At 44.1% G+C, this 12,500-nt stretch overlaps 1 protein-coding gene and 1 long non-coding RNA gene across 4 annotated transcripts in view; one reads left to right on the forward strand and one right to left on the reverse strand.

Moving 5' to 3' along the window:
* Positions 1 to 12,500, forward strand: part of LOC121847537 — a 30,380-nt gene that overhangs the window by 17,199 nt on the left and 681 nt on the right. For both annotated transcript variants that reach the window (XR_006084409.1, XR_006084408.1), the window contains exon 2: positions 12,447 to 12,500. This exon is cut by the window's right edge. This is a non-coding gene — a long non-coding RNA (uncharacterized LOC121847537). The remainder of the gene's footprint in view (positions 1 to 12,446) is intronic.
* LOC112244530 (ankyrin repeat domain-containing protein 12) overlaps positions 10,245 to 12,500 on the reverse strand; it is a 70,346-nt gene continuing 68,090 nt past the window's right edge. For both annotated transcript variants that reach the window (XM_042329204.1, XM_042329203.1), the window contains one exon: positions 10,245 to 12,500. This exon is cut by the window's right edge and continues 1,389 nt beyond it. The gene's annotated coding sequence lies outside the window, so the exon portion shown is untranslated.

A 12,500-nucleotide genomic window follows, 5' to 3' on the forward strand; every position in this document is an offset into this window, starting at 1 on the left:
GGGGGTGTACAGTTAGACAGAATATAGTACAGTCTGAAGGCACATTGGACTTACAGACAGAACACAGACAGCTTTGATGGTGCTAAAATAACGTGGTGAATTTGAATTTTCTATAACAAGAGACAAAAAAAAAAGATCTTTGACAACCTTTATAGGGGAAAGATAAAAGGTTATATATAAGTTCAATAACTCAAACAGGATTGTTTTGAAATCCAATCGTGCTGCAACACATCGATAATAATGTTGCCTTTATTATATGTAACAAGTAATCATTTCTTAGCTGTGATGACCTCAAATATGTTGTGTTTTCATCATTTCAATATATTGTAGTTGCCTACAGGAAAACATCTGTCCTAAGTTGACATGCATTCTTTTCTAACAGGAGTTGTTTGACTAACGTCATTTTTTGTCACAACGGACAGAGGAAAAGACCGTTGTTGAAAACCATAAGTTAGAAATTGTGTTAATTACACTGAAAACCATAAGTGACAGTCATTTCGTTAATTACACTGAAAACCACAAGTTAGAGTCATTTCGTTAATTACACTGCACTAACAGTAGATTTAACCTACCTTTCTCTACCTCGGCACAAAACGATCCCTAAAACCGCTACCTAACGTTTTCCTCGCACGCACACAACACCGATTCATCAAGTAGCATACGCCACAAGAGTCAAAACGAGATTATTCATATTTACCGTTACAATGGTTCGAATCCTTCCGTTTGATTGACGGCTGTACCCCCCTTTAAATCCAACACCGCCGCTTTCCCCACAACGTCCAGGATGAAACTATGCCGTCTATAATAACCGTGCAGTCGGAGGGCGTCAGTTTCTCAGCCACAACGCCGCAGACAGTCGGGCGCCTTACAGATACAGCGTCCTTTTTAACATGATCCAGGAACTAAGCAGTTAGTTGGACTGGAGACGGCTGGCTGGACCAGTAGTTTAGGCAGAACGAAGAGACACAAATCAGTGAGGCGTGGCGGGGCTGGGCAGCTCTTCAAGATAACAGAAACCAGCCACTCAGGGGTCAGGAGGAGGAGAAATATAGACTCCTTTACGATACCGTTAAAACCCGATGCATGAAGATGAATGTGATCAAAATATTCCTGTCTTGATCAACAATATTGTCAAGTCAGAGTCCAGATAATGTGGGCAACTTTGAATTGATAAAATAATCATTCCCCAATGTCCTCACGGACTTCTAATATATACAAACTGAACCACTGAGTCAAATCTGAACCATTGTCAAGCCTGACACAAACCTTTCCCCCAGCCATAAAACTCCCCATTAGGCAGCCATTTGTAATTGTAGTCATCATAGTGAGCAGGTCCAGCCTACGGTGCTCTTTAGGTGTGAAAGGGCCAGAAGCCATCAAGTAGCGGCCTAGACCGGACAAAACCGGACAACGCTAGGCCAATTATGCACCGCCCTATGGGACTCCCAATCACAGCCGGTTGTGATACAGCCTGGATTCGAACCAGGGTTTCTATTGTAGGGGAAGGTAGGCAATCTAACAACTCAGTATGTGACAGATGCATCCAGGAGCACAACGTCTGGTTGAACCCACTATAACAGCAACGTCTGGTTAAACCCACGATAACAGCAACGTCTGGTTGAACCCACGATAACAGCAACGTCTGGTTGAACCCACTATAACAGCAATGTCTGGTTGAACCCACGATAACAGCAACGTCTGGTTGAACCCACTATAACAGCAATGTCTGGTTGAACCCACTATAACAGCAATGTCTGGTTGAACCCACTATAATAGCAACGCCTGGTTGAACCCACTATAACAGCAACGCCTGGTTGAACCCACGATAACAGCAACGTCTGGTTGAACCCACTATAACAGCAATGTCTGGTTGAACCCACGATAACAGCAACGTCTGGTTGAACCCACTATAACAGCAATGTCTGGTTGAACCCACTATAATAGCAACGTCTGGTTGAACCCACTATAACAGCAACGTCTGGTTGAACCCACGATAACAGCAACGTCTGGTTGAACCCACTATAACAGCAATGTCTGGTTGAACCCACTATAATAGCAACGTCTGGTTGAACCCACTATAACAGCAATGTCTGGTTGAACCCACTATAATAGCAACGTCTGGTTGAACCCACTATAACAGCAACAGGAGTACAATACCAGGGGCAAGCTACCCACCACTGCGACCTGTACGCTCTCGTTGGCTGGCCCTCGCTTCATACTCGTCGCCAAACCCACTGGCTCCAGGTCATCTACAAGACCCTGCTAGGTAAAGTCCCCCCTTATTTCAGGTCGCTGGTCACCATAGCAGCACCCACCTGTAGCACGCTCTCCGGCAGGTATATCTCTCTGGTCACCCCCAAAACCAATTCTTACTTTGGCCGCCTCTCCTTCCAGTTCTCTGCTGCCAATGACTGGAACGAACTACAAAAATCTCTGAAACTGGAAACACTTATCTTCCTCACTATCTTTAAGCACCAGCTGTCAGAGCATCTCACAGATTACTGCACCTGTACATAGCCTATCTATAATTTAGCCCAAACAACTACCTCTTCCCCTATTGTATTTATTTATTTAGCTACCATTCCAGTGTTTATTTTTAAATATTTTTTTAACTTGCTATATTGTATTTACTTCGCCACCATGGCCTTTTTTTGCCTTTACCTCTCTTATCTCACCTCATTTGCTCACATCGTATATAGACTCATTTTTCTACTGTATCATTGACTGTATGGTTAAATAAAGGTGAAATAAAATACAAAAGCTTCCTGCCATCCAGGACCAGGCGGTGTCAGAGGAAGGCCCTAACGAAGGAAGGCGGTGTCAGAGGAAGGCCCTAAAGAAGGAAGGCCGTGTCAGAGGAATGCCCTAACGAAGGAAGGTGGTGTCAGAGGAAGGCCCTAAAGAAGGAAGGCAGTGTCAGCCCTAAAGAAGGAAGGCGGTGTCAGAGGAAGGCCCTAACGAAGGAAGGCGGTGTCAGAGGAAGGCCCTAAAGAAGGAAGGCGGTGTCAGAGGAAGGCCCTAAAGAAGGAAGGCGGTGTCAGAGGAAGGCCCTAACGAAGGAAGGCGGTGTCAGAGGAAGGCCCTAACGAAGGAAGGCGGTGTCAGAGGAAGGCCCTAACGAAGGAAGGCGGAGTCAGAGGAAGGCCCTAAAGAAGGAAGGCGGTGTCAGAGGAAGGCCCTAAAGAAGGAAGGCGGTGTCAGAGGAAGGCCCTAACGAAGGAAGGCGGTGTCAGAGGAAGGCCCTAAAGAAGGAAGGCGGTGTCAGAGGAAGGCCCTAACGAAGGAAGGCGGTGTCAGAGGAAGGCCCTAAAGAAGGAAGGCGGTGTCAGAGGAAGGCCCTAACGAAGGAAGGCGGTGTCAGAGGAAGGCCCTAACGAAGGAAGGCAGTGTCAGAGGAAGGCCCTAAAGAAGGAAGGCGGTGTCAGAGGAAGGCCCTAAAGAAGGAAGGCGGTGTCAGAGGAAGGCCCTAATGAAGGAAGGCGGTGTCAGAGGAAGGCCCTAAAGAAGGAAGGCGGTGTCAGAGGAAGGCCCTAAAGAAGGAAGGCGGTGTCAGAGGAAGGCCCTAACGAAGGAAGGCGGTGTCAGAGGAAGGCCCTAAAGAAGGAAGGCGGTGTCAGAGGAAGGCCCTAACGAAGGAAGGTGGTGTCAGAGGAAGGCCCTAAAGAAGGAAGGCGGTGTCAGAGGAAGGCCCTAAAGAAGGAAGGCGGTGTCAGAGGAAGGCCCTAACGAAGGAAGGCAGTGTCAGAGGAAGGCCCTAAAGAAGGAAGGCGGTGTCAGAGGAAGGCCCTAAAGAAGGAAGGCGGTGTCAGAGGAAGGCCCTAAAGAAGGAAGGCGGTGTCAGAGGAAGGCCCTAAAGAAGGAAGGCGGTGTCGAGGAAAGCCCCCCCACCCTACACTGCTACTAGTCTCTGTTATTATCTATGCATAGCCACATTAACAACCCTAAGTGCATGTACATATTATCTTAATTACCACGACTAACCGGTGCCCCCGCACATTGACTCTGTACCGGTACCCTCTGTATATAGCCTCCACATTGACTCTGTACCGGTACCCCCAGTATATAGCCTCCACATTGACTCTGTACCGGTACCCCCAGTATATAGCCTCCACATTGACTCTGTACCGGTACCCCCTGTATATAGCCCCCACACATTGACTCTGTACCGGTACCCCCTGTATATAGCCTCCACATTGACTCTGTACCGGTACCCCTGTATATAGCTTCCACATTGACTCTGTACCGGTACCCCCTGTATATAGCCTCCACATTGACTCTGTACCGGTACCCCCTGTATATAGCCTCCACATTGACTCTGTACCATAACACCCTGTATATAGTCTCCACACTGACTCTGTACCGGTACCCCCTGTATATAGCCTCCACACTGACTCTGTACTGGTGCCCCTGTATATAGCCTCCACATTGACTCTGTACTGGTACCCCCTGTATATAGCCTCCACATTGACTCTGTACCAGTACCCCCTGTATATAGCCTCCACATTGACTCTGTACCGGTACCCCTGTATATAGCCTCCACATTGACTCTGTACTGGTACCCCTGTATATAGCCTCCACATTGACTCTGTATCGGTACCCCTGTATATAGCCTCCACATTGACTCTGTACCGGTACCCCCTGTATATAGCCTCCACATTGACTCTGTACCGGTACCCCCTGTATATAGCCTCCACATTGACTCTGTACCGGTACAACCTGTGTAAAGCCTCCACATTGACTCTGTACCGTAACACCATAGGTGGTCGAAAGAGATATCCCTCTAGTGGTGTGGGGGCTGTGCTTTGGCAAAGTGGGTGGGGTTATATCCTTCCTGGTTGGCCCTGTCCGGGGGTATCATCGGATGGGGCCACAGTGTCTCCTGACCGCTCCTGTCTCAGCCTCCAGTATTTATGCTGCAGTAGTTTGTGGGGGGGCTAGGGTCAGTCTGTTATATCTGGAGTACGTCTCCTGTCTTATCCGGTGTCCTGTGTGAATTTAAGTATGCTGTCTCTAATTCTCACTTTCTCTCTTTCTTTTTCTCTCGGAGGACCTGAGCCCTAGGACCATGCCTCAGGACTACCTGGCATGATGACTCCTTGTTGTCCCAAGTCTACCTGACCGTGCTGCTGCTCCAGTTTCAACTGTTCTGCCTGCGGCTATGGAGCCCTGACCTGTTCACTGTGATTATTATTATTTGACCATGCTGGTCATTTCTGAACATTTGAAAATCTTGGCCATGTTCTGTTATTATCTCCACCCGGCACAGTCAGAAGAGGACTGGCCACCCCACATAGCCTGGTTCCTCTCTAGGTTTCTTCCTAGGTTTTGGCCTTTCCAGGGAGTTTTTCCTAGCCACCGTGCTTCTACACCTGCATTGCTTGCTGTTTGGGGTTTTAGGCTGGGTTTCTGTACAGCACTTTGAGATATCAGCTGATGTAAGAAGGGCCATATAAATACATTTTATTTGATGATTTGATTTAGCCCGCTATTGTTATTTACTACTGCTCTTTAATTATTTGTTTTTCTTATTGTTTTTCTTACTTTTTATTTTACTATATATATTTTTTAGGTATTTTCTTAAAACTGCATTGATGGTTAAGTACTTGTAATCAGCATTTCACTGTGAGGTCTACCTACACCTGTTGTATTCAGCATTTCACTGTAAGGTCTACTACACCTGTTGTATTCAGCATTTCACTGTGAGGTCTACTACACCTGTTGTATTCAGCATTTCACTGTGAGGTCTACTACACCTGTTGTATTCAGCATTTCACTGTGAGGTCTACCTACACCTGCTGTACTCGGCATTTCACTGTAAGGTCTACTACACCTGTTGTATTCAGCATTTCACTGTGAGGTCTACTACACCTGTTGTATTCAGCATTTCACTGTAAGGTCTACTACACCTGTTGTATTCAGCATTTCACTGTGAGGTCTACTACACCTGTTGTATTCAGCATTTCACTGTGAGGTCTACTACACCTGTTGTATTCAGCATTTCACTGTAAGGTCTACCTACACCTGTTGTATTCAGCATTTCACTGTGAGGTCTACTACACCTGTTGTATTCAGCATTTCACTGTGAGGTCTACTACACCTGTTGTATTCAGCATTTCACTGTGAGGTCTACTACACCTGTTGTATTCAGCATTTCACTGTGAGGTCTACTACACCTGTTGTATTCAGCATTTCACTGTAAGGTCTACCTACACCTGTTGTATTCAGCATTTCACTGTGAGGTCTACTACACCTGTTGTATTCAGCATTTCACTGTAAGGTCTACCTACACCTGTTGTATTCAGCATTTCACTGTAAGGTCTAATGCACCTGTTGTATTCAGCATTTCACTGTAAGGTCTACACCTGTTGTATTCAGCATTTCACTGTAAGGTCTACTACACCTGTTGTATTCAGCATTTCACTGTAAGGTCTACTACACCTGTTGTATTCAGCATTTCACTGTGAGGTCTACCTACACCTGTTGTATTCAGCATTTCACTGTGAGGTCTACCTACACCTGTTGTATTCAGCATTTCACTGTAAGGTCTACTGCACCTGTTGTATTCAGCATTTCACTGTAAGGTCTACACCTGTTGTATTCAGCATTTCACTGTAAGGTCTACACCTGTTGTATTCAGCATTTCACTGTAAGGTCTACACCTGTTGTATTCAGCATTTCACTGTAAGGTCTACACCTGTTGTATTCAGCATTTCACTGTAAGGTCTACTACACCTGTTGTATTCAGCATTTCACTGTAAGGTCTACTGCACCTGTTGTATTCAGCATTTCACTGTAAGGTCTACACCTGTTGTATTCAGCATTTCACTGTAAGGTCTACACCTGTTGTATTCAGCATTTCACTGTAAGGTCTACTACACCTGTTGTATTCAGCATTTCACTGTAAGGTCTACACCTGTTGTATTCAGCATTTCACTGTAAGGTCTACTACACCTGTTGTATTCAGCATTTCACTGTAAGGTCTACTGCACCTGTTGTATTCAGCATTTCACTGTAAGGTCTACACCTGTTGTATTCAGCATTTCACTGTAAGGTCTACTACACCTGTTGTATTCAGCATTTCACTGTAAGGTCTACTACACCTGTTGTATTCAGCATTTCACTGTAAGGTCTACACCTGTTGTATTCAGCATTTCACTGTGAGGTCTACTACACCTGTTGTATTCAGCATTTCACTGTAAGGTCTACCTACACCTGTTGTATTCAGCATTTCACTGTGAGGTCTACTACACCTGTTGTATTCAGCATTTCACTGTGAGGTCTACTACACCTGTTGTATTCAGCATTTCACTGTGAGGTCTACTACACCTGTTGTATTCAGCATTTCACTGTGAGGTCTACTACACCTGTTGTATTCAGCATTTCACTGTAAGGTCTACCTACACCTGTTGTATTCAGCATTTCACTGTGAGGTCTACTACACCTGTTGTATTCAGCATTTCACTGTAAGGTCTACCTACACCTGTTGTATTCAGCATTTCACTGTAAGGTCTAATGCACCTGTTGTATTCAGCATTTCACTGTAAGGTCTACACCTGTTGTATTCAGCATTTCACTGTAAGGTCTACTACACCTGTTGTATTCAGCATTTCACTGTAAGGTCTACTACACCTGTTGTATTCAGCATTTCACTGTGAGGTCTACCTACACCTGTTGTATTCAGCATTTCACTGTGAGGTCTACCTACACCTGTTGTATTCAGCATTTCACTGTAAGGTCTACTGCACCTGTTGTATTCAGCATTTCACTGTAAGGTCTACACCTGTTGTATTCAGCATTTCACTGTAAGGTCTACACCTGTTGTATTCAGCATTTCACTGTAAGGTCTACACCTGTTGTATTCAGCATTTCACTGTAAGGTCTACACCTGTTGTATTCAGCATTTCACTGTAAGGTCTACTACACCTGTTGTATTCAGCATTTCACTGTAAGGTCTACTGCACCTGTTGTATTCAGCATTTCACTGTAAGGTCTACACCTGTTGTATTCAGCATTTCACTGTAAGGTCTACACCTGTTGTATTCAGCATTTCACTGTAAGGTCTACTACACCTGTTGTATTCAGCATTTCACTGTAAGGTCTACACCTGTTGTATTCAGCATTTCACTGTAAGGTCTACTACACCTGTTGTATTCAGCATTTCACTGTAAGGTCTACTGCACCTGTTGTATTCAGCATTTCACTGTAAGGTCTACACCTGTTGTATTCAGCATTTCACTGTAAGGTCTACTACACCTGTTGTATTCAGCATTTCACTGTAAGGTCTACTACACCTGTTGTATTCAGCATTTCACTGTAAGGTCTACACCTGTTGTATTCAGCATTTCACTGTAAGGTCTACTACACCTGTTGTATTCAGCATTTCACTGTAAGGTCTACTACACCTGTTGTATTCAGCATTTCACTGTAAGGTCTACACCTGTTGTATTCAGCATTTCACTGTAAGGTCTACACCTGTTGTATTCAGCATTTCACTGTAAGGTCTACACCTGTTGTATTCGGGCTCATGTAACAAATACAACTTGATTTGAACAGTAGCTAGATTTTGGGACGTCATTAGTGGAATGATTTGTGTATGTCGCCACCTACTGGAAAGACACAGTTCTGCCATCGGCAGAGATTTGTCTCAAAATAATAAACACCCCTTCCCTGAACACATAAAACACCAGCCGGACGACTCATCAACATCGCTGCGGCCAAACGCCACGCCCACTAGCGTTTATTGCACGGAGATTTGAGGGTTTATTTATTCGCGAAAGACGAAACAGCACAGATATGTCGTAAAACAGTGTGCAGGTTGGAAGACCTAAAGGGTTGATATGACAATCACGCCACATATAGAAGTACTACAAAATTTAAAATAAAGGTTTGTTCAGTTAAACAAATTATATTCATTATAAAATTGTACATTACTTAGTATATAAGAAAAAAAAACATGTTTGATTATGTGTGTGTGTGTGGGTGTGTAAATCAGGCTATATGGAGGGGAATATTGGGTAGTTTGGTTCATCAGGCTGACCTCCAGTCTTCATGGTTCATCAGGCTGACCCCCAGTCTTCATGGAGGAGATTACTGAGTAGTTTGGTTCATCAGGCTGACCCCCAGTCTTCATGGAGGAGATTACTGAGTAGTTTGGTTCATCAGGCTGACCCCCAGTCTTCATGGAGGAGATTACTGAGTAGTTTGGTTCATCAGGCTGACCCCCAGTCTTCATGGAGGAGATTACTGAGTAGTTTGGTTCATCAGGCTGACCTCCAGTCTTCATGGTTCATCAGGCTGACCCCCAGTCTTCATGGAGGAGATTACTGAGTAGTTTGGTTCATCAGGCTGACCCCCAGTCTTCATGGAGGAGATTACTGAGTAGTTTGGTTCATCAGGCTGACCTCCAGTCTTCATGGAGATTACTGAGTAGTTTGGTTCATCAGGCTGACCTCCAGTCTTCATGGTTCATCAGGCTGACCCCCAGTCTTCATGGAGGAGATTACTGAATAGTTTGGTTCATCAGGCTGACCCCCAGTCTTCATGGAGGAGATTACTGAGTAGTTTGGTTCATCAGGCTGACCCCCAGTCTTTGCTTGAAGTTAGAGGGATCATGAGGTTTTGGCAATAAGATGATAAGAATGGTACCTCTGTATCTGATAGAGAATTGACCATGTGAGGTGCAGCAGTGTGAAGGTTTTCACAATGTCTCGTGTTATACAGACGGATTTCAGAATTAACCTGGAAGAATCCATTGAAGGGTAAACTGCCCGGGTGGTATAAGTATTTGTAGATTAAAGTGCATAATTGGCAAAGTGTAGCAATGAATAAAACACTATATAGCAACGGTTTGGCAATACGACACTAGAAAAAGGTTGAGATGACACATAAAAAAACCAGCAAGACATTATTTTAATTCACAACCAATAAAATTTATTTAATTATATTACAAATATGTACATGTCATGTAACAAGTAAAATACTAAAATAGACCTTTTTTAGAACGATTGTTCAAAAGGCAATATGTTGAAAAAATAGTTTTTGTTGTTGTGATCTCACATCGAAACTGTAAAAGTTGAGCTTTTTTTCATCTCCCATTTCTATAGAAGAATTTTGCCACAACAAAATGGTTATTCTTTTAATGTGTGCGAGACACCACCTAAAAAGAACACACGGGAGGTTGAGGAACTGTACAGTGATGTGTCCAAAACAGTACCCTAGTCCCTATATCGTTTAGACCAGGGCCCGCATAGTTCACTAATATATCTGAATATTTTTTTTTTTTTTAAATGAGTACCACTTCAGCGCTGGCGACACTCTAGACCCCAACAGCACCCAGACTGCTCAAATCATAGGCCTAACAAATCCGATTTGAGCCTAATAATGATGTTGAATGCCTCAAGAGGAATTGTAGGCTATAGCCAGCTATGGGTACTTGGTAATTAGCTGTTTTTCTTTCACTAGCTAACTAAAAATACATTTAAAATGTACAAATCAGGGCTTTCTGACAAGGTGGGACTGATGTAGGACTAAGGTTGGGGGGTCAGTCAACTTCAACCTCAGGAAATTGGAGCACTTTTGAAAAACCTGTAACTCCTCTCCTGAAACCTAGTCTTAAATTATAATCAAACAAGAAGTCTTGTGTTTGCTCTTAAATTAAATTGTGGTGGTCTCAGTAACACATTTTTCTAGGTTCAATTTAGGGGTAATGACTATTCTTGTATTTGCAGATCTAATCTTCTTCTTTTCCCCAATTTCATGGTATCCAATTGGTAGTTACAGTCTCATCCCTGCAACTCCCGTACGGACTCGGGAGAGGCGAAGGTCGAGAGCCGTGCGTCCTCCGAAACACAAACCAACCAAGCCACACCGCTTCTTGACATAATGCCCACTTAACCCGGAAGCCAAACCGGAGGAAACACCGTACACCTGACGACCGTGTCAACGTGCACTGCGCCCGGTCTGCCAGAGGAGTCGCTAGAGCGCGATGGGACAAGGATCATCCCTGCCCGGCCAAACCCCTCCCCTAAGGACGCTGGGCCAATTGTGCGCCGCCCCATGGTTCTCCTGGTCACAGCCGGCAGCGACAGTCTGTATTTGAACCCAGAATCTCTGGTGGCACAGCCTTAGAGCATTTACACTGTGCCACCCCGGTAATGACTATTCTAACAAATAACTGTCTTTATGTCCTTAGTCAGTCAAATATAAACTGGCTTCTTTATTTTGTTGTTTGTGGAGAAAATTCAGAATAATGAAATTACTGCAATGTACTCGTTAACATAATGCCTGCTAATGTTTAACAGTCTGACATACCTTCATAGAAAAGGTATCAGCGGGAAACAGCAGCTCTCTGCCATGTCTGTTCCACACGGCGACGCGCACTGAACTTCAGCAACACGTTTCCTTCTTCTCGTTAATGCGCTCCCGACCTACTACCACGACGGAAATCAAAATGTGCAGCCAAGAACGTGTTCTCGCTTAGTTGACTAAACGCTGTAGCTAACTACCTTTGCCGTAATGACCCCTCAGCAAAGGAGCAAACTACCTAAAAAAAAAAACTCATTCTGCAAACTAGAAGCCTGTTCATATGTATTTTACAGTTGTTTTTCATAGCAGAGTACTTTGCCTATGTTACGCAAACTGCACGCAGGTTGGCAGGTCTGCAATACTTTTTGACAAGAGCCTGCATAGGGCCCTGGTCTAAAGTAGTGCACTATATAGGAAATAGGGTGCCATTTGGGGTCAAAAGTAGCGCACTATATAGGGAATAGGGTCCCATTTCAGACACAAACTTTGTGAAAGGACAGAACAAAACGAAAGGGAAAGAGCTGAGTGACTTCAGTTAAACCTCCATCACAACAGTCCACGGTAGAGCTTCTTCTGGGATCAGGAAATAAGAGCTACAAACGGCAACAGCATCCAAATCACCAGTCAAAGAAATAACACGTTGATGTGGTGCGTGGATCCAACTCCAAAAACAAAAAAACAAAACAAAAATGATAGAACCAAAAGAACAACAGAATCTGACCCCGACATTCTCAAAGAGTTACGCCAACAACATTGATTTCAACAACAGTAACAACAACAACAAGGACCTTGACAGAGAGAAAGAGCACACGGACTCAATAAAAATTTTAAATTAAATTTTGGTCCATTAAAACAGACGAAAACTTCTAAAAAGAAAAAAAGAGTTTTACAATCAAAATATTTATTAGTTATTTTTTTCTGTACAAGTTTCAAACCATCATTACATGGGTTATTTACAAATGCACAATCTGTCTGTAGAAAATAAGTTAAAAAAGCAAGTCTGTGTACGATGTAATAAACACTTAAAAACAAAAGCTGAATTTAAATGGGGTTTTTTTCTCCTTCTCCTGTTTTGTAACCCTGCTCGACGAGGGAGGTGCAGGGGGCAGAGAGATGGTCGACTCCATAGGGAACATCAGGAGGTGTAGAGGGCAGAGAGATGGTCGACTCCATAGGGAACATCAGGAGGTGTAGAG

This window comes from Oncorhynchus tshawytscha, linkage group LG10 (genome assembly GCF_018296145.1).
Source record: "Oncorhynchus tshawytscha isolate Ot180627B linkage group LG10, Otsh_v2.0, whole genome shotgun sequence".
Classification (NCBI taxonomy): Eukaryota; Metazoa; Chordata; class Actinopteri; order Salmoniformes; family Salmonidae; genus Oncorhynchus; species Oncorhynchus tshawytscha.